Source organism: Carcharhinus amblyrhynchos, chromosome 20 (genome assembly GCF_965287045.1).
Source record: "Carcharhinus amblyrhynchos chromosome 20, sCarAmb.v2.hapA, whole genome shotgun sequence".
Lineage (NCBI taxonomy): Eukaryota > Metazoa > Chordata > Chondrichthyes > Carcharhiniformes > Carcharhinidae > Carcharhinus > Carcharhinus amblyrhynchos.
In genome coordinates this window covers 35,632,052-35,659,993 of record NC_137343.1, presented here as the reverse complement: position 1 = coordinate 35,659,993, position 27,942 = coordinate 35,632,052, and positions in this window count along the sequence as shown.

Sequence of the window (27,942 nt, the reverse complement as noted above, 5' to 3'; positions counted from 1 at the left end):
TATTCCAGGTGTGGTCTCACCAAGGACCTGTACAATTGCAGCAAGGTATCCCTGCTCATGTATTCGAATCCTCTTGCAATGAAGGCCAACATATCATTTGCCTTCTTTACTGCCTGCTGCATATGCATGCTTGCTTTCAGTGACTGCTGTATGAGGACACCCAGGTCTTATTGCACACTCCCCTCTCTCAACTTATAGCCATTCAGATAATAATCTGCCTACTTGGTTTTGCTAACTATTGCCCATCCAACCCAAGGTTCCCTTTGTCTTAACCTTCAACACCACCAGCCTCCATATTCAACGGATCACCCTCCACCATTTCTGCCACTTCCAATCTGAAGCCACCTCCGAACATATCTTCTCCCTTCCCTCCCCGCTCACTGTACTGAAGGGATCACTTCCTCTGTGACGCCCAGTCTATTCTCCAACCACGCCATCCATGCCCAATATGCCACTGCCCTGTCAACAGCACAGGAGACACATTGGTTTTTTAAAATTCATTTATGGGATGTGAGCATCACAAACTAGGCCAGCATTTATTGACCTTCCCATTTGCCCTTGAGAAGTTGGTGGGGAGCTCCCTTTCTGAACCACAGTAAGAAGTCTGACAACATCAGGTTAAAGTCCAACATAACAACTTTCGTTTTTGAACCACTGCAGTCCTGAGCTGTAGGTACACCCAAAGTGCTGTTAGGGAGGGACTTCTAGAATTTTGACCCAGCGACAGTGAAGGAACAGTGATATATTTCCAAGTTGGAATAGTGAGTGTTTTTTGGGGGAGTTTCCAGGTGGTATCAGGTATCCGCTATTCTTGTCCTTCAAGATGGTTGTGGTTGTGGGTTTGGAAGGTGTTGCCTAAGGAGCCTTGGAGACTACCTATCCATCTTGTAAACAGTATACAGTATGTCGATGGTGGTGCCCTTTTACCTTCTTCCTTCTCACTTCACTGTCCAAAGGTCCATACTCTATTTCTCAGTGAAGCAATAATATATTGGTATTTCTTTCCATTTAGTTATACTGCATTCATCTGACCACAAGGTGGTCTCCTCTGCAAAATACCTCCATTCAGACCCTGAGCCTTCCATTTTAATTCTCTGCCCCAGTTTTTCTCTGAATGTTTTGTCACAAGCTTCCCACATTGTTCCAATGAAGCTCAATATAAGCTGGGTGAACTGTACCCCATCCTTTGACGAGATACTTTGTCACCTTTCAGTACTGAGCTGAACAATTTCAGCTCATGGCTTCCTGTCCCCATTCCTTCTCCTTTTTGGTTTGAATGGCAACACTTGTTGATGGTTCTGCTTTGCCACTTACACCTCCTTTGGATATCTAGCTTGGTTCTTTACTTGTCATTATATCATCTTGTTTTGCCATGAACCATCATCCCCACCCTAAAACAGACCTTCCCTGTTATTCTTTAGTATCTCCATCCTGTTGCCCTGCAGTGATAAAAAATGGTTTCTGCTCTAAGTACTCCCAGTTCTGGCAAAAGGTCATTGGCTTAAAGTGTTGAGGAGAGAGTGTTTCTCTCTGCCTTTTTTGTACTCTGTAAAATTCCCCTCAATAACACTGACGCTCTCCTACAGATGGCATTGGGCTTGCAGGGAATTTCCAAAATTCTGCTGTTATTTTAGATTTCCAATATCGCAGAATTCTGCCCTTCCGTTATTTTGTGAGTGTGTTTATTTTCATTTTTTTTATTGGTGTTACATTGATAAATACAACACACACAACAATTCTTTCCACTTCATAAGATCACATTAGGATTTAACACCTTAAATTACTAGAAAGATCAATAGCTGTTCAATGAATACTGGCAGCCACAAATATTTTAAAAACAGATTGCTTTAATAGCAGCAAATTCTTCAATAATTTACATTGGTGACTCATGCATCGGCAACTGTTGGTCTTTTAAATTGTTCCGCTTAATTTATTGATTAATCGCCAGCCACTTCGAAACTACACTTAATACCAAATATCTTCGGAGCAGAATTCATTAGTGCAACTGTTACACTGTGGAGAACTATTCTGATGGTAATTGTTCCTTTTAAGGCAAATTTACATTCGAAGGAAAGCCAGTATCTCTAGCAGCAGAACATGTGATTGTGTTTTGGCTGCCTTTTCTGGGTGACTTTCATCAGCTCCTACAATTGGCTAGTAGATAGCAGTACTGCATAACTGTGAGAAAGCGTTCGTGCATCGGGGCAGGGGGAGTTGTGGGAGGAAGTTGGGGGGGGGTGGGCAAAGGACTGCAAAACCACTCACACTCTGCAGGGTAATAAAGTTTAAAGTTTATTTATTCATGTCGCAAATAGGTTTACATTACTGTGAAAATCCTCCGGTGCCTGTTCGGGTACACCGAAGAAGAATTTAGCCAATGCACCCAAGCAGCACATCTTTCAGACTGTGGGAGGAAACCAGAGCACCCAGAGGAAACCCATGCAGACACGGGGAGAATGTGCAGACTCTGCACAGGCAGTGACCCAAGGCTGGAATTGAACCCGAGAGCCTGGTGCTGTGAGGCAGCAGTGCTGACCACTGTGTCACTGTGCCGTCCAGTAAAATGACCGACCAGCACTGAGAAACCTGGGTCTGGACCCTGTGACACAAAATAAAAGACGCAACGGCGTGAGACAGCAACGATGGAACAAGGAAAAGAGAAGAAGCATAAATGAAACCAAGTGCAAAGATTAAAGCAATGGCCTAGATTTCAAAGTCAGCAGTGATCTGGTAGCGTTTGCTGTTGATATCAAATAAAACTGTCCCTCAAAGATCTAACAAGCCTAGATCTCACTTTTCCCGATGTTAGCTTAAACAGGCGTCAAGTCAGGGGGATCTCCAGGCGTCCAGCATTGGTGATCTGATCAATCAGGGTCAGCAATCAATCACAGTGAAGAATGGTCACTGCCCACAAACCAGGAAGTTAAAAACACTAATCATCCTTTTTCATTTTATACTGTTTTACAGTGTGCAGAATAAGGATCAAAACCTAAGCAGGAGATTAAGAGTTCAAATACCTGCTAAAGGAACTATCTTTTAACTAAACAAAGTATTTTTTAAAAAATATGTGGTTTGTTTTTATCATAATGGAGAAATCTGATACTCCAACAATATAGGTCGGAATTATCATAGAACCCTACAGTGCAGAAGGAGCTCATTCGGCCCATCAAGTCTGCACCGAACACAATCCCACACAGGCCCTATCCCCATAATCCTGTGCATTTACCTAGCTAATCCCCCGGACACTAAGGCAATTTAGCATAGCCAATCCACCTAACCTGCGCATCTTTATGGGGGGGGGAGCTGGAGCATCCAGACGAAACCCACACAGACACAGGGAGAACGTGCACTCAATACAGAGAGGGACTCAAACTGGAAATTGAACCCGTGCTAACCACTGTGCCACTGTGCTGCCTGTAAATTCTCCGATGTTGCACATTTACAGGAACGATAGAGGAGAATCACAGCCTCGGGCGAGGTCAGAGAATTCCAACCCTGGAGTTAGTTTATCAGGGCCAGGAAGGTTATTCATCGCTTTAATAATTAAAGGCGCCGTTAAAAACCCTTATTCAATGAGTGAGAGCTTTTTCAAAGGTTTTCACAGTGAGATTAAGAGCATAAGATTGGAAGCTCTCATCAATTGAATGATTTATAATTGAATGATTGGAATCTGCAGGGACCATAACAGTGGCATCCTCCTCTGAAGAAGGCTCGAATAACTGACATCAACTTCTGGATTTCTGCGTTTAACTGCACTTGTGTGGACTCCTGAAGCTGCAGGGGAGAAAATGAAGTTAAGCACTGGAATCCAAGCCATCAAGTCGCCCTGTGCAGATAAACTTCTTCTTTGCATATTCAAAGTTGTACATTAGATTTTTGTATGACTTTATCCGCACGGTACCACAGGCGGTGGTACAATGGTTTGCACTGCTTCCTCACGGCACCAGGGACCCGGGTTTGATTCCCGGCTTAGGTAACTGTCTGTGCAGAGTCTGCACATTCTCCCCGTGTCTCCCCTGGTTTCCTCCGGGCGCTCCGGTTTCCTCCCACAGTCCGAAAGACGTGCCGGTTGGGTGCATTGGCCATGCTGAATTCTCCCTCAGTATATACCTGAACAGGCGCCAGAGTGTGGCGACTCGGGGATTTTCACAGTAACTTCATTGCAGTGTTAATGTAAGCCTACTTGTAATATGAATAAATAAACTTTAAACTTTTCTGCATTTTCAAAATTTTGCATCCTGGTGTATTTTGTGAATCGACAGTACACTTCAATTCCATAGTCCTTGCGGAAGGAGTGTTTAATACAATAAAGTTTCTTGGCACGAATGTTTAGCTGCAGGGAGTTTAAATTATATATAGAATAATACATGACCAGGTTGATCTAAGGAGGCATATGTGGTTCTGCATTGGTTTTGGTCCTGGGTATGCAGGAGTGGGAAAGCCACAAAAACCAGCTAAGCAGCCACGAATGTCCATGATTCATCCTCTGACTGCTTGTTTGTGTACATGGAGCTGCTGCATTTTATTTCTATTACACTTATGAAAATTTGCCACAGCTAAGTTTGGCTGAGGTTATTAGGTGAACTGTTGATCAGTGCATCATTCGGACAGTGGGAGGAAACTGGAGCACCCGGAGGAAACCCATGTAGACACAGGGAGAATGTGCAGACTCCAAACTATCAGTGACCCAAGCCAGGAATCGAACTCTGGCCCCTGGCACTGTGAGGCAGCAGTGCTAACCACTGTGTCACCCACAAAGACTTGATAAAACAAATGTAATTATATGCACTCTTGTTAAGGTATTTTCTTGCATTCATGCATTCTCCTGGGGGAAGGTAGATAATCTGCTTCCTAGGTTCTACCAGGACCACGCTAAAAGCTGTTACTCGGAGGTGGCAAATGCACAATCCGGTCCATCTGACTGCCCCTTCCCTCTACTGTGTGACAGTGAACTCCTGTTCAGGTGTCTCTACAGAAACACAGCTGAGGTCAGGAAACCAACACATGGAGGGTCAGAGGTCTCCGCTTATCTGTAAAGCTGGCTTCTGAGCTCTAGGGAAGTCATTACACAGGTGTTCCTTCTGATTTCCCAATAATTGTGTACTGGGAAATCTCCTGTCACCTCCCCACCAACTCCCCTCCCTACCAGCTCCCCTCCCTATTGACATCAGGAACCCCCCCGCCATGGATATTGCCACCTTCCCTGCAGATTGCCCCATTCAAAGCTCCATTCCTCCCTCTCCAATCACTCCCCCATCCTCCCGCTCGACGGTGATCCCCCTTGCCCCTCAACCCAACAGTTTCCTCCCTTCTCCTCCTTGACACGATCCATTATACAAGTATGGCGCCTGGTGGAGAGGACCAGGATGCCCAATGGGTAGTGTGAGGGTGCCTAGTGGGCAGTGCCAAGGCAACAGGTGGACAGTGCCAGGCTGGTTACTCCATGGTAACTGCCCTGCCCTGCCCCCAACCAGCCAGGGGCATCAATGGCCTCTGATTGCTTTGGCGAAGGCTATCACGGCTTGCCTCTGTTGGTGAGGATCATGCATGATTCTCATCAGGAAGAACCTCGGCCAGTGAGGTGGTAAAGGTAAGTGAGCCCAGAACTCAAAAACGACATTCAAATGATGTCATTAATGTTTAACTTGGCTTTGTGCCTTTTAAGGACGTGAACCCAATTTCACAGGTAAAACAGGGCGGGTACAATCAGAGTGGTGAAAAACCGGCCACGAACCTCATTTTTCACCTTCCATCCAATCTTACCACCTGACATCACCAAAAGTTGGGCGGGACAAGTTTGTAAGGTCATAGCCTTAGTGTTGCTGATAATGATAAAATAGGACACTCTTCACCTACAATTCTCCAAGATGGTACCATGAGATTTTTTACTTTCTCCCAAGATGGCAGAGATTAGTATTAACATCTCACCCAAAAGGTGGCACGCCTGTGGCAGGACAACATTCACCCGGAGATGTACGGGAGAGTCAGCCTACGTTACTCTGCTCAACTCTTTGGAATCTGACATGGACCGGAACTTTCTGATTCAAAAGGCGAGAGTACCACCAACGGAACCACAGCAAACACTCGCTAAAGGTTTTCCACTTCCAGAGGAAGTGGCTTATGCTGAGACACAGTTCCACAAACATTGAAATGCTCATTCTTCATGCATGGGTCCAGGCTGTGAGTGATTTGATCATTGTGGGGGAGGGGCATCCAACTCAGTCCAGCCTTTGCTCGGTAGTTACACGCGTGCTCTCTGAATCAGGGCTTGAACTAAAGGCTGGCTGATTCTTCCCCTGACTCCAACACACAATGGACAAACGTAGTGTTCCCAACACATTGTTAGCTGACAACAGCTGACTCAGCACACACCAGGGTCAAGCATGTAGCCCTCATAATTTAAATGGTTCAGTAATACAAACACTGGGTGGCACAGTGAATAGCACTGCTGCTTCACAACACCAGAGTCCTGAGTTTGATTCCTGATTCGGGTCCCTGTCTTGGCGGAGTCTGCACGTTCTCTCCATGTCTGCGTGAGTTTCCTCTGGCTGCTCCAGTTACCTCCCACAGTCCAAAAGATGTGCATTGGCCATGTTAAAATCTCCCTCAGGGTACCCGAACAGGTGCCAAAGTGTGGTGACTGGCGGATTTTCACAGTAAGTTCATTGCAATGTTAATGTAAGCCTTCTTGTGACACTAAAAAATAAATATATTTTAAAACACTGGATTCATTTATCCACTCAACTAGTGAGAACAATGACCAAAAAGTTATGGTATTGCAGCATGCATTTTAAGGCCAATTACAGCTGTGTTTTCAAATTCACTGAATTCACTTACATTGTACTGAGGGTGAACATAGCTCAATACAACATGTTGCATCAAGCTTGTGCATGTTTCTAACATCTGCTCATTTACTGACTGAGTTCATCAAGAATGAGACATCATTGTGGGTTCAGTGAGAATGAGACATCGTAGTGGGTTCATTGAGAATGAGACATCGTTGTGGGTTCATTGAGAATGAAACATTCCACTAACGTGCAGGGCAACAATACTCACCCAAGCTGGTGACCATGCCAAGTGGTGTACCTGCTTAAGAGCCAGTTAAACCAGTTCCCAGGATACAAGAGGAAAGAAAACCAATCCAGCCCATCAATAGTAAATGCACCTCACACAGACACACAGACACATACTCACATAGACACACATACTCACACAGACACACATACTCACACAGACACACACACTCACACAGACACACACACACATACTCAAGTAGACACACATACTCACACTGACACACACAGACACACATACATACTCGAATAGACACACATACACATACCCACACAGGCACACACACTCACTTAAACTCACACACATAAAGTCCCACACCTTGTGGAATTTCATAGAGTAGTGAGGGTGTTTTGGAGTAAAGTACATCAGGGGTCTCCGTTGTGAATAACTCCAGTGGAAAATGAGTGCTGACGGAAGGGATTTTTTTAAAGAAATTAATTTGGAGTGTGACCCTAACGTTGTAATTGGTTAAAAACAGAAAATGTAGAAAGTACTCAGTAAGGCAGGTTGTGAAGAGAATAGTCATGATGTAGAGATGCCGGTGTTGGACTGGGGTAAACACAGTAAAAAGTCTCACAACACCAGGTTAAAGTCAGACCAGCTTATTTGGTAGTAAACCCACAAGCTTTCGGAAACACTGTTCCTTCGTCAGGTGTGTGGAAGGTTCTGATCAGAGAAGGGCCTATAAAGGCACACACAATTTACAGAATACTGAATAGAATGCAAGTCTTTACAGCTAACCTGCTATTCAAGTCTTAAAGATACAGACAATGTGAGTGGAAATAGCATTAGGCATAGGTTAGGCATAGGTCCTCATTTGTGCAGAACTTGGCTATCAGTCTCTGCTCAGCGACTCTGCGCTGTCGTGTGTCGCAAAGGCCGCCTTGGAGAATGCTTACCCGAAGATCAGAGGCCGAATGTCCATGACTGCTGAAGTGTTCGCCAACAGGAAGGGAACAGTCTTGCCTGGTGATTGTCAAGCGATGTTCGTTCATCCGTTGTCGTAGCGTCTGCATGGTCTCCCCAACGTACCATGCTTCGGGACATCCTTTCTTGCAACGTATTAGGTAGACAACGCTGGCCGAGTTGCAAGAGTATGTGCCGTGTACCTGGTGAATGGTATTCTCACGTGTGATGATGTCATCCATGTCGATGATCCGGCATGTCTTGCAGAGGTTGCTGTGACAGGGTTGTGTGGTGTTGTGGTCGCTGGTCTCCTGAAGGCTGTGTAGTTTGCTGCGAACAATGGTCTGTTTGAGGTTGCGTGGTTGTCTGAAGGCAAGAAGTGGGGGTGTGGGGATGGCCCTGGCGAGAAGTTCGTCTTCATCAATGATATGTTGAAGACTCCAGAGAAGCTGTCGTAGCTTCTCCGCTCTGGGGAAGTACTGGATGATGATCTGTCCACCAGGATCTTGGGTTCATGTCACATTTCAGTAACCCCCATGACTTGCCTGAAATTGCAACATCTCACTTGCTGTCCTGTCTGGAGACAACACACATCTCTTTAACCTATGCCTAATGCTATCTCCACTCACATTGTCTGCATCTTTAAGACTTGAATAGCAGGTTAGCTGTAAAGACTTGCATTCTAATCAGTGTTCTGTAAACTGTGTGTGCCTTTATAGGCCCTTCTATGATCAGAACCTTCCGCACAACCGATGAAGGAACAGTGTTTCCGAAAGCTTGTGGGATTACTATCAAATAAACTGGCTGGACTTTAACCTGGTGTTGTGAGATTTATTACTATGAAGAGAATAGACAGAGTAAATGCTTTAAGTCTATGACTTTTCATCAGGACTTGTAAACTGGGAGGAACACAGCATTCTAATTTTTGAGTTTCACCACAAACAAATGTAACAAGAATTGGAGAAAGTGAAGTATTGTTACTAAATTGTTCTGTAATCTAAACACTCCAAAGGGCAAGACAGCAGCTGCAGTTTTTTTTAGTGTCTGCTCTGTTTTATGCTTCAGATCTTGTTTGGTAGCATACATTTGTACAGACTTTTCCATTCACCTGGCACTGTGAATACGAGCTTTACGAGATTGGGAGTGGAATATATAAACTGAGTCGGAACGAATCGACCTAATTGTAGTGGGTAATGTTAAATAACAGGGTGAGACACAATGAGCATTTTGAAGTTTTGTTGTATACCGTTTGACAGTTGGAAATAAAATGAAAGCTGACCCCACCGCCACCCCTAACACAGGCACACACACACACTGAGACACTCACACTCACTCACACACGCATACACATACACACAGAGACACACACATATACACACACACACTCATATACACATACACACACAAAACACTTGGACACAGATGCACATATACACGCACACATGCACAGAAACACACACATACATACAGACACACTTACACTCACACATGCATACACATTTGAGACATTCCACTAACATGTGCAGGACAACAATACTCATCCACCCAAGCTGGTGACCATGCCGAGTGGTGTACTGCTTAAGAGCCAGTTAAACCAGTTCCCAGGATACAAGAGGAAAGAAATCCAACCCAGCCCATCAATAGTAAATGCACCTCACGCAGACACACAGACACACACACACATACTCAAATGGACACATATATACATACTCACACAGACACGCAGAAACACACATACTCAAATAGACACATATACACATACTCACACAGACACGCACAGACACACACACATACTCAAATAGACACACATACACATACTCACACAGGCACACACACACTTACAAACACACACACAAAGTCCCACACCTTGTGGAATTTCAAACTTGAGGTTGGGAGTGACAGACTGGGTTGATTAATGTGGAAATTAGACAGATTTAAGGGTTTTCTCTAAATGCGATGTGGTGGTGGTGTTAACATGTACATGGGAACCAGGTGATCTGTGATAGCCTACTCATTCTGACTCGATGCAGTAATTCTTATGATTACATTTCAATCATAGATGATTGACAGCTCTGACTTCAGAAGCATTTCAGCTGATTTAAGTAGTGAGGGTGCCCCACCCCCCCCCAACTCAAAAATCTAAAAGTCCGGCAGGAAATCAAAACTTTATAAGTGAATTGAGATTTACATCATCCATGTTGTACATCATAGCATTTGGAAAGCAAACCTGATTACATCATGCAGACATTTAGTTGGTCTACAAGAAATACAATTTTTAGAATTAATTTGAATTCTTATGCACTGATTCTACTTATGTTGCATTGAAGTACTATACTTTCTGTATAATTTAGTTTCTAGACATTAGTTAGTTTAGGAATAACCCTCATGTTTTTATCTTGTACACATCAGTCTGACTGAATTATTCTCATCTTTGTATGAGCTGAAGGAAACAATGTATCGTAATTATAAAACCCTACAACGCAGAAGGAAGCCATTCAGCCCATCAAATCTGCACCTATCCCCACAACCCCACACTTTTACCTGCTAATCCTTCTAACCTACACATCCCAGGACACGAAGGGGAAATTTAGCATGGCAAATCAACCTAACCCGCACATCTTTGGGCTGTGGGTGGAAACTGGAGCACCCGAAGCAAACACACGCAGACAAGGAGAGAATGTGCAAACTTCACGCAGACTCAAGCCGGGAATCGAACCAGGTCCTGGAGCTGTGAAGCAGCAGTGCTAACCACTGTGTCACTATGTCGCACCTGCCTATGTTAACTTGTGTCTGATACCAACAGATTCAGGATATTAAAAAAACTCTGGGTCTAAAAGTCAATGTTGCTGGGTGGTAGAAAATGGGTGGTGGTGGATAACTCATTCACCCCTCCAGGCAGACAGAGAAGTTAAAATGCAACTTCTGGTCCAAATGGGGAGTAGTAGATGCGTCTCGAGGGCGTCGGCAATGAGGAGAGGTTGAATAAACTGGAAAGAAGGGGGCTGAGGGCAGACCTGTTAGAGGTCTATAAAATTGTGAGAGGCGTAGACAGGCTGGGTAGTCAGAGGCATTTTCCCAGGGTGGGAGTGTCAGTTACAAGAGGACACAGGTTCATGGTGAGGGGGGAAAGTTTAAGGAAGATGCGCGGGGCAAATTTTTCCCACAGAGACTGGTAGGTGCCTAGAATGTGCTGCCAGTGGAGGTGGTGGAAGCAGGCACATTAGCCACATTTAAGATGCATCTGCATGGGTTCATGAATAGGGAGGGAATAGAGGGATACGGACTGAGTAAGAGCAGAAGGTTTCTTTTTTAGTTTAGCTAGGGCATCATGATCGACACAGGTTTGGAGGGCTGAAGGGCCTGTTCCTGTGCTGTACTTTTCCTTGTTCTATTGCCTTTGATACGGCCACAAGTGAGACGAAACAAAAAAAGTCAGTGGGATATTTGACCACATAGGGCACCACAGCTCAGCCCTCTCCTTAAGTCAATGACCACCCTACATGGAGCAGGTTAGTGGGTAGCAATCAGTAGGTGAGTCATTTGTCAGAGACTATTGTAATACCAGCATTGCCTCCCTAATTATTCAGTTTCAACCATCATTCTGTCGCAATATAATTAGTAAAATGTCTGACATAGCAAGGCAATGGATAGTTATTGAAGAGCAAGGTGTAAAAAAAAAACTGATGTGGATATGCCGGTGTTGGACTGGGATAAACACAGTAAAAAGTCTGACAACACCAGGTTTTAGTCCAAATCGGTTGGACTAAAACCTGATGTTGTCAGACTTTTTACTAAAAAAAAACTACCAGAGACAGGTAGCAAGATGCAGGGAGAAAGCCTTTCTATTCTATCTATGTTACAATAACACGAGGTAGTTCTCTATTTCTCAGAGGAGACACAACAATAATCTTTAGACTGAGATTGACATTTTCTGTCAAATTCTATTGAAGTATGTATAGTTTGGGATTAGATTTTGACCTTGTGTCACAGTGAATCAGAAACCCATTTTACATTTCTCCTAATGGAAATAAAAATCTGGGAGAGATGCAAAGCGTTTTTACATAAGCACACAAGGCCAGAATAACCCCCGCTGTGTTGTGGAACTGTGTTCACCAGGCAGTGGGTTGACATGGCTAAAAATCATTCCGTGCAAAACCCTCAAAGGCAGCAAGGGGAAGAGGGAACTGCAATCCCATTAATCACAGATGCCAATGATGACATAATAGTACGTTGGCTTAGCAACACTGTGCAACTTAATTCTCTCACATTCTTTCAGATGCGCCGTACCACCCTCCGGAGCCAACTGATGTTTGTTCTGAAACAACTTAAGAGTTGCTCCTGACACTTTGATCTTGCATTCACACCTCCAAGCAGACAGAGAAGATAAAATGCAACTTCCGGTCCAAATGGGGAGTAGTAGATACGCTAATGGACAGAGAAATTGAGTTGTCCTCTACCGCCCATTGGGATCTGAGTTCAACGTCCCGCTGAACCTTCTTTGCACTTAGTAAAATCTTGGAAGATATCAGCTGGCTCTGGAACTACATCCCACTGGGTACTTGCACTAGCAGAAGAGAGGTTGCTAGTAAAACACCTAATGGCATCTCCGTGCTCACTGTATTGTGCTGGGCATTGTTAGAGGGAAAACCAATGCATCAATATATAGCACTGACATTGTTTTCCCAATAACCTGCACGCTCATCTTCAGATCGGAGAAGTTAGTTGCAGGGAATGGTTAAAGAAATGGATTAAACTACACAACAAATAACCCATTTTCAGTTGAGACAAACTTTAATCAGCTCTATGTTCCCAAGTTTACACAATCCAATATTATTTTACAGACCCATAAATGAAAGCCTGCTGATTTCCAGCATTGCTTTTACTGCTGCCTTCATTGCTTCCATTTACTCCACGTTTAAAGAGTATTAAAAGGCAATGCAGAGGGTAAGATTATGAGCTCTTTTCAGGAACTTCTGAAATTGCTTATTAGTCATGTAAGAATGATGTTAGTCCTGGTACCGTGCTGTTGTATATTCTGTAGTACATGGAAAGAAGTCAAGCTGTCATGTACACACCACCTAAAACAATTATTATTCTGCTTGCACTGCTACCTGCTCCTTTTACCACTGATGAAAATCGGATTCAGTCATATCCAGCAGGATGACATTGCATGACATTATTAGTGCAGCGAGGCCTGACAGTGGTTAAGTATATTCCTCAGAGAGCAGAAATGAGATCACATTGTTAATAGAGCATTTGCGACTGGACCTTTTTCTTAATAATCCTGTAATCCTTGTTGCTATTTGGTGAAATAAAGTGTTGAAATTACGTCTCCAATTAATAATACTCTCATTTCTGTAATATCTTCCACCTCAGCATGATGTCTCTAGGTACTTCACACAACAAAATACTTCTTGAAGTACAATGTATGAAGATTCAATAAGGTATAGCTCTGGTATAGAAGTATTTGATCATTAGTCATCATCAACCTTCTCTGTATAGGGACCATATAAACTCTTCCCCTGCTAACAATCTAACTTAGACCATAAGAACATAAAACATAGGAGCAGAATTAGGCCACTTGGCCCATTAAGTCTGTTCCATTATTCAATCTTGACTGATATTTTTCTCACCCCATTCTTCTGAAAGACATGATCATAACTATCATGATGAAAGCTGGCATAGTGACTAGCACTGCTGCCTCACGGCACCAGGGACATGGGTTCAATTCTAGCCTCGGGCGATTGTGTGAAGTTTGTACATTCCCAGTGTCTGTGTGGGTTTCCTCCCACGGTCAAAAGATGTGCAGTTTAGGTGGACTGGCCATGCTAAGTTGCCCCTTTGTGTCCAAAAATATGTAGATTAGGTGGATTAGCCATGGTAAATGCGCAGAGTTAAGTGGATAGGGTAAGATGCTCTGTTGGAGAGTTGGTGCAGACTTAATGGGCCGAATGGCTTCTTTCTGCACTGGAGGGATCCTCTGGTCAAAGCTCTCTGAATACCAACCTTCCTCAATCAGCCTCAACGCTGAAAGAATATTCTGTTTTTTGATCAAAGTGGATAACTTTACATTTCTCCATATTATAATTCATTTCCTACATTGTTGCCCATTCATTTAACCAGTCTATATCCTTTTACTGTCGCTTTGGGTTCTCCTCACAGGTTACTTTCCCACCTGGTGTCAGCAAAATTGGGTCTACTTCATTTGCACCCCTCACCCTCATCGATACACACTCTAAATGGCTGAGGCCCAAACATTGATCCTTGTGGTGCCCCACTAGTTCCATCATACCAACCTGAAAAAGACCCTCTGTTCCCTACTCCCTGTGTTTTGTCCATTAGACAATCCTGAGTTCAGGCTGAACTGTCATCCTCAGTGCCATAAACTCTATCTTTGTATCATAACCTTTTGTGCCGCATCCTATTGAACGCTTTTATAAAATCCAGGTTTGCCACATCCTCCGTACCCACCTCAACCTTGTAAAACGCTAACAGATTTTTCAAACACAACTTTCGTTTCACAAACCTCTGCTGAAAGAAAGTCGGCATGTGCATTTAACTTTACCTTTCAATATCCCAAAGTGCTTTACAGCTTACAAAAAACTTTTGAACTGTAACCAGCAAAATAATCATAATAAACATCACAAGATGCTATAAAAAACAGCATGACAACCATCAGATAATCTGTTGTGGCGACATTTGTTAAGGAATAAATGTTGGTCAGGACACAAGGATTTGGATTTGATTTATTATTGGGTCACATGTATTAATATACAGTGAAAAGTATTGTTTCTTGTGCGCTATACATGCAAAGCATACCATACATAGAGAAGGAAATGAGAGAGTGCAGAATGAACTCCTTTGCTCTTTGACCATGCAGCGCTCCCTCAATACTGCGCTGAAGTGTCAAAGAACGAAGAACAGTACCGCACAGGAACAGGCCCTTCGGCCTTCAAATTTCAATGATGCCTGCCTAAACTATGCACTTATGGATTCTGTATCCTTCCATTCCCATCCTATTCATGTATTCATCTAGATGCCCCTTAAATACCAGTATCGTGCCTGCCCCCACCACCTCTCAGGCAGCATGTTCCAGACATTCACCACCCTCTGTAAAAAACAAAAATGCCCCACACATCTCCTCTAAACTTTTCCTCACACACCTTAAACCTAGTTCCCCTAGTATTTGACTTTTCCAGTGTCACTCTAGATGTTGTGCTCAAGTCCCTGGAGTAGGACTTCAATCGACAATCTTTTGACTCCGAGTTAAGACTGCTACCACTGAGCAGACTCTAGACCCACATATGTGGTGGCGTACTGGTATTATTACTGGACTGGTAATCCAGGGACCGGGGTTCGAATCCCATCATGGGAAATGGTGAAATTTGAGTTCAATAAAAATCTGGAAATTTGAAAAAAACAGGCCTACTCATGAGTGGACTGCTCCTGAAATAAAGGTCTGTAGGCAGTTTCATTCAGTCTCCTGGTGACTTGAAGTGCTGGTGTAAAGGTAACATTGTAGAGCCACTTACATGTTGCTGTAACCTCACTCACTCGTTTGCGAAAACTTGGTGAAGGGGAGGGGTCAGAATGGTTGCACATCAGTCAGCTAAATGATCTCAAATGATGCAACTATTTGAAACTAGTCCAAGATGCATCTGAAACAGTTCCAGATCATTGCATCGTGCTCCCAGTATAAAGGGAGCTGTTAGCGATGATGTGACCTATTTGAGTTCTGAGAATATAATTACTACAGCAATGTGTCCCTTTACCCCAGTCGCTGAAACTGCCAGAAAACTTTTCATTCGCCACCATTAATAAGGTGACAATCCTTTAAATTTGCAATTCCAAGGGTGGATTTGAATTTGGTCTGAGAGCAATGCCTCAGAATCTTTTTCATTATTTACGTTACAGTTGTAAATGTCCGTTGCTGATTTATGACAACCTTGTGAGTTTAAGCAGTGTGCAGTTATTTACACGGTCCTTAATTCTAAATAAAAGCTTAATGCACTTTGATGTCAAGGACTCTCTGGGTCTGTTTAACTTGCAAACAGAAGTTGGATTCATCCCAATAGCAGGCCAAATACATTCTCTCTTTTCCATCATAAATCATCCAAATTGTACATCTCGAATCAGTAAACCAAACTAACCAAAGGGTAAATCTCATTCTGATACTTACTACTTTACACTGACAGCAGACGTGTCAGCTAAGCTCAGTCCTCCATACTGGAGGGCACAAGAGAAAAGCTTCCTTTCAGTTGATACATTTCCCCTTGTACCACCCGAATAATCCAGCCTGCACTGTTCACCATCGCTTGCCGCTGCAGTCTTTGCTGATCATTCCTTAAAAAAATTATTTGTTTAATATTACATATTGTCGAGCAAGCAAGTTTTAATTTCATCCTCAGGATAGAAACATAATCGGGTCCTTAAGGCCGGATTTTCCAGCTGCATCCGCCCCAAAACCGGAAAATCCCACCTGAGGTCAACGGAGCTTTGCATGATCCACCCCCATCACCCCGCCCACTATGATTAGTGGTGGGCGGGGTGGGAAAATTCCCCCACAGAAACTAGAAGCAGGAGTAGGCCATTCAGAACCTGCTCCGCCATCCATTTTGATCATGGTTGATCATTGAATTCGACCTGATACATCCTTCCCCCTATATCCCTTGATCTCTTTAGCCCCCAGAGCTATATCTAATTCCTTCTTGAACTCACACAACGTTTTGGCCTCAATTATTTGCTGTGGTAGTGAATTCCACAGATTCACCACTCTCTGGGTGAAGAAATTTCTCCCCATCTCAGTCCTAAAATATTTAGCCCTTATCCTTAAACTATGACCCCTAGTTCTGGACTCCCTCACTATGTTGGCGTTGCTAACAAGGGCCAGCATTTATTGCCATCTCTTAATGTCCTGCAGCGAATACATTCATTCCTTATTACATGGCCAGAGAGTATTTGATACACACTGAGTACAAAGCAGCACCGATTGAAATAATTTGACAAACCTTGGAACTGCCCTGTTGGAGCAACAAGGTAATCCCACTCAATCTTTCCATGTGGATTCCGTTGCCGAGCGCAGATTATGACACCACGGCTCAGCATGAGCGAGGCAAATGTGATTCAGTTCAGGCGAGGTACAAACAGTCTTGATTTAAATCCCTCGGTCACTTCCTACCCAGAGGAAAACCACAGCACATGCACTGGGCAGTAACTTGATTCTCTCTGACACATGAACTGATTTATGGCAGAGGTGAGTGTAAACACTCCAAGATCACATTCAGTTCAGATCAACATAATCCTAAATAAATGTGATAGCCTAGCGTATCAGTCCAGTGTCTCCCCCTCAAACCAAACACACCTCAACAAATATAATCAAAGGGCCCTCTTTTGAAATCGTAACTCAAGGAATGATAGCAATAATTTTGTGCAACACTGTTAGATTAAGGAATAATTACAGTATCCCTTCCTTTATTTGTTGTTTCATTGTTTGCATTCTTAGGAAAGGTGACAAATTAGCGACACAATGTTATTAGTGAGACTTGGAGAGTTGACTTTTAATCAGACATAACCTCACTGACAAAAGCCTTTTACAACCAGCAGGCTTATTGTTTTCTCTTTAAACTGAGGAAACGCTAGGGTGATTCTTTGAAACAAAAAAATGCCGGAAACGCTCAGCGAGTGTGGAGAGAGATTAGTTTCAGTTCCAGCCTGCCCTTTTTTAGAAATCTACACCTGAGTATGAAATATACATTCCTCTGTTGTATTAAGAAATGCTGACTGATGTGCTGAGTTTTTCATCCTAGATTTATACCTTAATGAGGGGAGGTTGGGGTGGGGGGGACACGCGTTGGGGTATCAGATCAGCTATCCACTAAAATGTCCTCTTGATATTCATGATGTTGAAATTGGTGGAACTGAATATTGGGCAGGTTCTGTAACAGATATGAGAAATGATATTGTCCAGTTTATGCCCCCACCACTGTCCAATCACACCATCCCTACAGTGCAGAAGTGGCCATTCAGCCCATTGAGTCTGTACTGACTTTCTGACAGAATATCTTACCCAGGTACACCCTATCTCTGTAACCTCACAGGCTAAAACCCCTAACCTACACATCTTGGGACTACTAAGGGGCAATTTAGCATGGGCAATCTACCTAACCTGCACATCTTTCAGACTGTGAGAGGAAACCAGAGCATCCAGAGGAAACCCACCCAGACACAAGGAGAAATGCAGACTCCACACAGTGACCCAAGGCTGGAATCGAACCCAGATCCCTGGTGCTATAAGGCAGCAGTGCTAACCACAGTGCCACCATACCACTCTTTGTGTTTATCTCAGACTTCTGGCGTCTGCAATGTTCTTGCTCGTGGTTTCTTGACTGTTTACTCTTGCCAAGAGGATGTTTTCTATCTCAGGATGACCAGAACTGCTTGCTAGTAACATCCAGCCCAGTCATGTGGTAGAATTTAATGCCCCCCTCCCCCGAGGCAAGTTTAGAGGTGGGGGGCATTTAATTGGGCAGGAGTATGCCAGGTGGGGACTCTGCCACCCTCCCACCTCCTAAGTCTGGAGTGGGAAGACTTGTGGGTGACCTTTGCACTCTGCCACCAATTAATGCCCACTTCAGGGTCTAATCTCACCGTTGCTGGTATTAACCAAACGGTGAGCGGGCAACTTGCCAACCAGAATGCCCAAAAACGAATCCTATTGTGATTGCTTTATTGCGGGTGCCCAGAGGTGGTAGTGTGTGGGGGAGTGCGGGTAGGGGGGGAAGGTTTGGAGTAGCCTAGTTCAAAGGCACTCAATGCCTAAGTGAGGGAGAGGCATTGGAAAGTGGAGAGCACCCCCGCCACCCCCCCACCACCCCTCTCCACTAAGAAAATGAAAAGATGGCTGCATTTGTTTAGCAGACGGTGCTGATCTAACCAAAGATGCAACCATGGACAGTATCAATATATACACACCTTTTCAAAAGCTACTTTTAGGCGTCTAAGTTGGACTGCCAAAACCTAGTTCATAGCATTTCTATTATCAAATTCACCTTCCTTATCTGACTAATGAAGTCAGAATAATGAGATCAGATCTTTATGGGGCTGAGTGTAAGGATACAAACATTGTGGCGGGGGGCGGGGTAATAACTGATGGATTCTGGATTTCATAAATTTTAGCTAAGCAAACTCCATTATGAACACTTGGACAATCAAAACCATTATGCTCATCTCCTCATGTGGTGGGAGATATTGAAGATTTGGAAAAGGTACACAAGATGGATTCTTAGTGCATCAAATTTACCCTAGGCCAGGCCCCTCAGGAAGCCCGGGCTGCAGGGTTTGCGGCCATTGTGATGATGCCTAACGTACATCGACCGCACACACCTCACCCTCAAGGCCCCTCCATAGAATCCACGGAGATTCATCAACAGAAAGGGGTTCCACTCCCAGAATGTTCAACTAGTGTGCAACCATAAGATAAATGTTATGCATGTCTGTGCAAGACATCCAGGTGGTGTGACTCCAGACCTAACTCAATGTTGCTGACTCTTAGAAGACCTCTGAAATGGCCTAGTGAGCCATTCAGCTGTATGTAACTGCTACAAAAAAATGAAACCAGACGAACCGCCCACTTCAGCATCAGAAATGACAATAACAAACCCAGCCCTGTCAATCCTACAATGTCCTCCTTACTAACAAAGTTGGAAGATGTCTCACAGACAAGTCAAGCAACAACCTGACATAGACATACTCATGGAATCATAGCTTACAGATAACGGGTGAGATTCTCTGGCCTCCCATCTGCATGTTTCTCGGCAGTGGAAGGTAACGTGTTGGCTAGCGGTGAGGTTCTCTGGCCCTGCTGCTGCCATGGGACTTCCTATTAATGTCACCCCATGCAGCTGTGAAACCCATGGGCAGACTGCGCTGCTGGCTGAACCGGAGAATCCCGCCGGCATGAACAGCCGGAGAATTCCGACCAATGTCTCAGACACAACCATCACCATTTCTGGCAGGACAACCCCAGAGGTGGCGGCACTCTGGTATACAGTCAGGAGGGAGTTTCCCTGGGAATTCTTCACATCAACTCCGGACTCCATGAAGCCCCATGGCACCAGGTCAAACATGGGCAATTATGCTGGTTACCATATACCGTTCCCCCCTCAGCTGATAAATCAGTACTCCTCTGTGTTGAACACCAGTTGGAGGAAGTACTGAGGGTGTAAAGGGCACAGGATGCATTCTGGGTGGGTACTTCAATGTCCATCATCTAGAGTGGCTCAGTCATACCATCACAGACCGTGTTGGCCAGGTCCTAAAGAACATAACATTTAGACTGGAACTGGGGCAGGTGAGAGAACGAATAAGAGGGAAAAACATACTTAACCTCATCCTCACCAACCTGCTTGTACCTGTCCACGATTGTATCAGTAGAAGTGATCGCCACACAGTCATTGTGGAGGGAAAGTATCACCTTCACACTGAGGATAGCCTCCATCGTGTTGGGTGGTACTATCATTGTGCTAAATGGGATAGACATTGAACAGTTCTAGCAACTCAAAATGGCTTCCATGAGGTGCTGTGGGCCATCAAAAGCAGCAGAACTATACCCTACCACAATCTTTAACCTCATTGCCTGGCTTATCCCCCACTCTACCGTCACCAGTAAACCAGGTAATCAAGAAGGCAGCAGGCATGTCAGGAGCAGCATGAGGCATATCTAAAAATGAAACGTCAACTTGGTGAAGCTACAACACGGAAGTACTTGTGTGCCAAACAGCGTAAGCAGCAAGTGATAGACGGAGCTAAGCCACAACAAACAGATCAGATCTAAGCTTTGCAGTTGTGCCATATCCAGTTGTGAATGATGATGGACAATTAAACAACCCACTGGAGGAGGAACTTCCACAAATATCCCATCCTCAATGATGGAGGAACACAGCATATCAGCAATGGTCCAAACATGAAAGAGCTGAATGCTCTTTCCATTCATACCCTGAGCTCCTAAACCTCCTATACCAAATTTTGCTTTCAACCCACCCATCCATGGCCCCTCATGCCCCCATCCCAAGATCTTCTCTTACACTCATTCACCATGACTCCTCATGCCCCTGTCCTCCCCCATCCCCCACCATGGCCCCCCATGCTAAGCTGTGACAAGTCCATGCCCATTGACCCACTATGCAATACCACAATATTAGTATAAATGTGATTTACATACAGTTCATCAAAATATATGTTAGATTTGCTTTGTAATAAGATGGATACTGTGGGGATCTTGATATATTTGATTTGATTTGATTTATTATTGCCACATGTATTAACATACAGTGAAAAGCATTGTTTCTTGCATGCTGTACAGATACAGAAAAGGAAACGAGAGAGTGCAGAATATATAATGCTATTGCTGGGTTCTGTCTCACTTTTAGGACATGCGTCTTACCACTCAAATGTGACCATATACGCATGTTTTTCAGCGTGTATTTCCTTTACAAACTCATGCCATTCACAATTGTAGAACCACAAAGAGAAAATAAAACAAAGATATTATCAGTCATTATTTTTAATTTACAAAATTTATTCCAAATTATTTTTGATCTTTACATGCTTATCATTCACATGCAGCAGTCTACTTTTTTAAGCATTCAAAACTTTCTTTGTATTGATCTGCTGGTAGTGTTGGAAGTTGTTCAGTGCAGCAACATGTCAAGAGGGTTATCGCACAGGGCAGCACTTTTCCATTAGTCTCTGTATATCATGATATTCAGTATCAGTTCCTAATCTTAGCGGCTATTATGTTTCAGCAACCCATTTGGACGCGACCATCTCGGTTCTCCGCCAATCAGCAAAATGAATAGATCCTCATAAAAGCTCTGACTTTCTCTCAGTTCCAGCTTCAACGTTTGTGACACTAAAATAAAGCTGCATATTTGAGAATGAATGGAGACGGATTATGATCTATCTCTACCTTGAGATAAACGATCTTTATGGTATTCAGTCTCACTTGCCAAAAGTATTACAGATCAGAAGAAAAGAGAGATAAAGAAGCACATTGTGACTTGCATCCTTGCTGATTATTATTGAAGACATTGCTAAAAGCCAGGTTTATTGATAGTTTTCATAGTTAATCATAAAGAAGGCTACCAAAGATATCAATATTTGATCTGGCCTGCTTTTTTTGAGAACTCTCCTCTTATGTTACTGAGCGTAAATGAATATTTCTGGGAGAAGCAAGAGAGAGCCTTGCTATGTGAAAATGACCCACACAGAGAAAGAACAGTGACACTTCCTGAAAAGATGGGGAGAAACATTAGCATTGTCCTCTCACCCTTTTCTGACCTGAGTGGAATAGACTGCATTCCACATTCCATTGTCCAAACTGTAAATGGTGATAAGGAATGCAATGTGTCTGTCATTCCATTAAAGATGTCCTAAGTTGATATGAATCTTTGATTCTTTTATACAATTATTGCCTGCTATCAATCTATACACGGTGAGGCACTAACTTGCAGGCATTTTAGTTGGCAGACGCATAAAGCATTTGTATTTGTTTTTATTCTATTTTATTCCTGCCATTCATTAATTCACACATTCAGAAAAGTTGATTCCTTCAAATGTCAAAGGCCACCAATCATTTCTCATTTCCAGATACAAATTAAAGCAAAGTTAAAGTAAGCTTGGGGAGGGGGGGTTTGTTTCTGTGTTGGTGAGGGGCTGGGGGGAGGGGGGTGGTCAGGGTGGAGGTGAGGCGAGGCAACAGAAGACTGAAAACCGACAAAATGAAATTGCTATGCAAACTCCGGTGAGTGAGCGCTGCCTGTGCTAATCCTGTCCATGTCCATTAATTTGCTATCAATAATGTATGAATTGAAATCCCATATCCCCCAGTGAAACACTGAACACTGAGCATCCTGCAAAATGGATAAAACACTGTCCAGCAGCAAGCGAGGCACACAGGAGACTGTAGTCAAAGAACAATGACCCAGTTTCATGCTGGGATTTATTAAGCATGTGAGAGAGTGTTCATTTGTTCTCAATCATACGGCTTAAAAAGGCCTCAGTTACACACACTATCTGAAGCATACTAAGTTTTAATATGTATGCACATAGTTGGATTTGTTTGTTTAAAGTATCATAGTTTTTTTGGCAATGTAGCCTTTTTCTAAAGCTTTGACTAACCAACGTGTGTTAAAAGCTTATTAAAGCACAAGAGGCCCCCAGTACGGTATCAGAAACATTGATGATGCTTCATCTCTCTAGGAGGCAAGATTATGCTGATTGAATCTCACAAATGTTTGGTACACTGGTTAGCTTATGATCTATGTGTGTGCTAGGAATCTCCCATCTGTGAAGAAAATTATAAGTTAGATTGTCAGCAACACGAAGGGCATGGCTAGTTATAATCCCAACATTACGAATAGTGATGCAAATGCTTCAGATGAAATGACTGAATACTGGGGCACTGTTGAATACACAGGGGTTGAATTACCCCTTGGAGCACTGATACGAACATTATTGTTGGCACAAAACATGCTTTTATCAGTCATGCAGAAGTAAGTGTTGGGCAATAAGTTTAAGTGGTTTATTATCCATAAACACTGGTCCCTGATGTATTCTCTATTTATATAACATTAGCTTTTCAAAAAAGAGTCTGAGCTTGTTCTTTGCTATTCTCTCAATTTTAGATTTACCAGACCACGAGAAGAGTCAGGCTTCAGGGTGGCACATACACTGACGTCTTTCTCAGCAACTGAAAATCTTCAAGCAAATGAAACAAAGCAATTCTTTGAGAAAAGAATCAACATGTTAAATACATTTGTTGGGAGTGAATTCCTCTCTTCCCATCCGGAGGAGGGATGGGGTTCTTGCTGGAGAAGGCTTCTGCCGGTGTCTTGCTATTTCTGGTAACTGTATCTAAATGGCCATTTGGCTAATGTAAACCTAGACAGCAAGTATCTGTCGACTGCTAGACTGTGAATTCTTGCCTTGCCTGAAAGTTTTCAGCAGTGGACACTGGCTGGTATTCCAACATCCATCCGTTTCCCCCCCCCCCCATCCCAGCCCAGGAATGCAGTAGCAACTTTAGAAGCGCAGCCCCCACCCCCAATCACTATTGTCATTCTAGCCCAGATCTGCTAGCACAGTACATGCTGAGGATTGAACCTGGAATTGTAAAGCATTGCTTCACCCCAAGCAGTGCCTATTACAGCTGAGCCGTTGCAGGAGTAGGGTGTGTTTGTATGTGTGTGTATATGTGTGGGAAGGGGAGAGGGGTGCTATTGGAGGAATTAATCCACTTTTCCCCTATCAAGGTTTCTTGCTAGTAGTTGGACGGAGGCATTAAGAAGAAGTTGTAAACTACTACTATATTCCAGACATGCTCATTTTGATAGTGCGTGCTTCACTGTGTACAATGACCTCTCTGACATTCTGTAAAATACAACATGAGCCAAGATCATATATGTTTGAAGAAAATCACTGCTACAATCAGTTCCCACTCTAAAGCAAGTTTTACTTTCCAAATCAGTCAATTTTGTACTTACTTGTGAAAAGTTCAGAAGTACAAATCACATAAAAAAAATAGTAATCAAGCAGCAAATAAAGCTGCAGAAAGCGAATTGTTACAGTATAGATTTTTTTAAAATTGCTATTTTTGAGATATAACAGGGGAGGGGGGAATGATCAATAAATAGTAGTCTGAACTCACAGAACTGCAATGTGACCTTTCAGGGCAAGGCAAAGGAACATATGCATAACATTAGCAATGTGTTCAAAGTCAAGAAAAATGCCCATAATTTATGGAAACCCACAGAGGAGGACTCTATTTTTGTACTTGAAAAGCTTGGCAATTCTCTTGCTCTTTTTCTTGTGCTGTGCTTTCTCAAGGTTTGAAGTTCTTGTAAATGGATTGTCCTGAAATAAAAATACTCGACGCTAAGTGATTTTAAAACGTTACTTAAGCCAAATTCAACATTTTTAATAAATGTCTCTGATGAGCCAGGTCTCATCGTAGAGTTTTAACTAAAGTTAATCTCGGCTGTTTTGCTAATTTGTTTAACATGGGGTTTTCTGGTCTTTCTCTTGCTCGACTGGATATCTTAATCTGTAGGTCAGTAACCTCTGACGTCACTGTACTTGCACTGCTTTCTGCCCCCGACCAAGGGAATTCTTGCAGACCTTGGTTCGTACACATTAAAATTACATGTGCATGCTTTGCTTCCCTTGTTATGAGCCTGAAGTGTGCCGACGCATGATCTGAAGTTGATCCAAACATGCACACAGAGACCGGACCATTGACGGGTTTTATAGGCATTTACCATCAGCATCTCCTCGTTACTATATTATTGTATACCACATTAATTTTAAATGGATTTCTTTGTTCTTTCAGCTTTGAATTGTAAAAAAAACTTTTATTGAAGCCAGTTTGTTTAATAATCCAGTTTAAATTGTCATAGATTCATTACTGTAATTGCCCCTGTGTCTGATTGCACCATTAACAGAAATTACAGGTGTTCTATTTATTTCCTTTGGCCAATTTTGACACTCTATTTACTTTCTGACAAATATTTTTTGATGTTCTGATCCGTTAGATAGTTATCAATGGAAAACAGAGTTTTCAAATAGTAATTTTCAGAACAAAGGAATATGAGAACACAGTTCTGCAACTGATCCATTAGCTGTAAGCTTCATTGACAATGTTTGATGAGGAGGGGTGAATATAGATTTGTTTCAGTGTAACCAGCATAGGCCTGTTAGTTTGAATGGCTTCTTTGTGTGCTGGAAATTTTATGTAATTCTTACTTAATAAAGGCTCTTTGCTGCAGAGGTGAGTATTTATTTAGCAGCTTTTTTCAATTTTGCTGATTAGTCCCAAGGTTTTTTAAAATTTTTACAGTCTTCTCCTTAAAACTGATCTTCACCTACACCTCAGCCTCTTTAACCGGACTTTTTCCTGACTTTTGTTTTTGTTTTTCTGCTCATCAGGGTTCGTGATGTTCAGGGCAGGGGTGGAACTCTTCCCAGTTCAGGTCTGCAGGGCAAATTCTCAGGTGAGATATTGCATGGTTAGCTGCAGAGGAAAGTTTCCTTAACCACTTTGGTCTATACTGGCAATGCTTCATGCAAGTATCAGCTCACACTTTTCCATCTAATTCTTCCGACCTAGCCTTGAATTCCTTTCCCTTTCAAGCGCTTATCTAGCTCCCCCTTAATGCATATTCAACTCTTTCATCCAATATTTTACTTTCTCGGGGGCTAAAGAAATTTGGCGTGTCCAATACGACTCTCACCAGCTTTTACAGATGCACCATAGAAAGCATTCTTTCCGGTTGTATTACAGCTTGGTATGGCTCCTGCTCTGTCCAAGACCGCAAGAAACTACAGAGTCATGAACAAAGCCCAATCCACCACTCAAACTAGCCTCCCATCCATTGACTCAGTCTACACTGTCTGCTGCTTTGATAAAGCAGCCAGAATAATTAAGGACTCTACACACCCCAGTCACACTCTCTTCCACCTTATTCCATCAGGAAAAAGATACAGAAGTCTGAGGTCATGCACCAACCAACTCGAGGACAATTTCGTCCCTGCTGCTATCAGACTTTTAATTGGGCCTACCTCGCACTAAGTTAATTTTTCTCTACACCCTAACTATGACTGTAACACTACATTCTGCACTCCCTCCTTTCCTTCTCTATGTACGCTATGCTTTGCCTGTATAATGTGCAAGAAACAATACTGTTCACTGTATACTAATGCACGTGACAATAAACCAAATCAAATGAAATTTTGGCCCAGACATTAAATCAAGGTCCATCTTCCCTCGCAAGCAAATTTAAAAGATCCCATGGTAAATTCGATTAGTTAACATACCTCTGGCAGACTGGACAATATTTATCCTTCAGTCAATATGGCAAAAGCAATTTGTCTGGTCATTATCACTTTGCTGTTTGTGGGAGCTTGCTCTGTGCAAATTGCCTGCCGCATTTCCTAGGTTACAACAGTGATTACACTTCCTATTGGCTGTAAAATGCTTTAAGGCTTATCGAGGTTGTAATGCATATTAATACAACCTCCATTTTCTTTTCTTGTTACTCTGGTCCAACAACATGCTAGAGTCCACAGCAAAGAAGCAATTTCTACCCCATCAGAGAGGCATTTTCTTTCCCATTTACCACACAACCAATTCATGGCCAACTGAACACAATTGTCCACCAGTGCAGTGCTGGGAATAGTTCTGTGTGTGACCCCCAAGTCCATGAAGCTGGATTGAGGCTGTCCAAACTTACTTCGCACTGGACCCCACAACTAAGAGAAGAGACTTTCATCCCACTAGTCAGGGCTGACTTTGACATCTGGCATCATGAGTGAAAAGCCAGCGTGACCTGGTGCCCCATATGGTTCCACACAGACCAGGATATTTCAGGAAGTGCTGTCCAGTAGGGTAACTCTAACCTAAACTCATCTCCTAGCAAGATACTGATAGAATGGGATCAGATGTAGGCATTGCTGGCAATTCCTAATTGTTTTTGAACTGAATGACTTTGTCGCCCATTTCAGAGAGCAATGATGAGTCAACCAAATTACTGTGGACCTGGAGCCAGATAAAGGCCAGATTTCCTTCCCTAGAATGTATTATTGAACCTGAGGGGTTTTCATGACAATTGATGCTTGTTCCATAGTCATTAATGTCAAGACTAGCTTTCAATTCTAGATTTCATTTATTGAATTTAAATTGCTTCAGGTGGGATCTGAGTCCTTGTCCCCAGAACATTACCCTGGGGCTCAGATTTGTGAGTGCAGTGACATTATCACCAGGCTACTGACTCCACCTAAAAACAAAATTGAGCAGGGTACATATCAGACAGCACATCCAAATGCATTGGTTTCCTGCCAGGAAGATTTAGTCAAAGTGACACCCAACATATCCTGAGATTGTTCCATTTTTAAAGGCTTTGAAAGGAA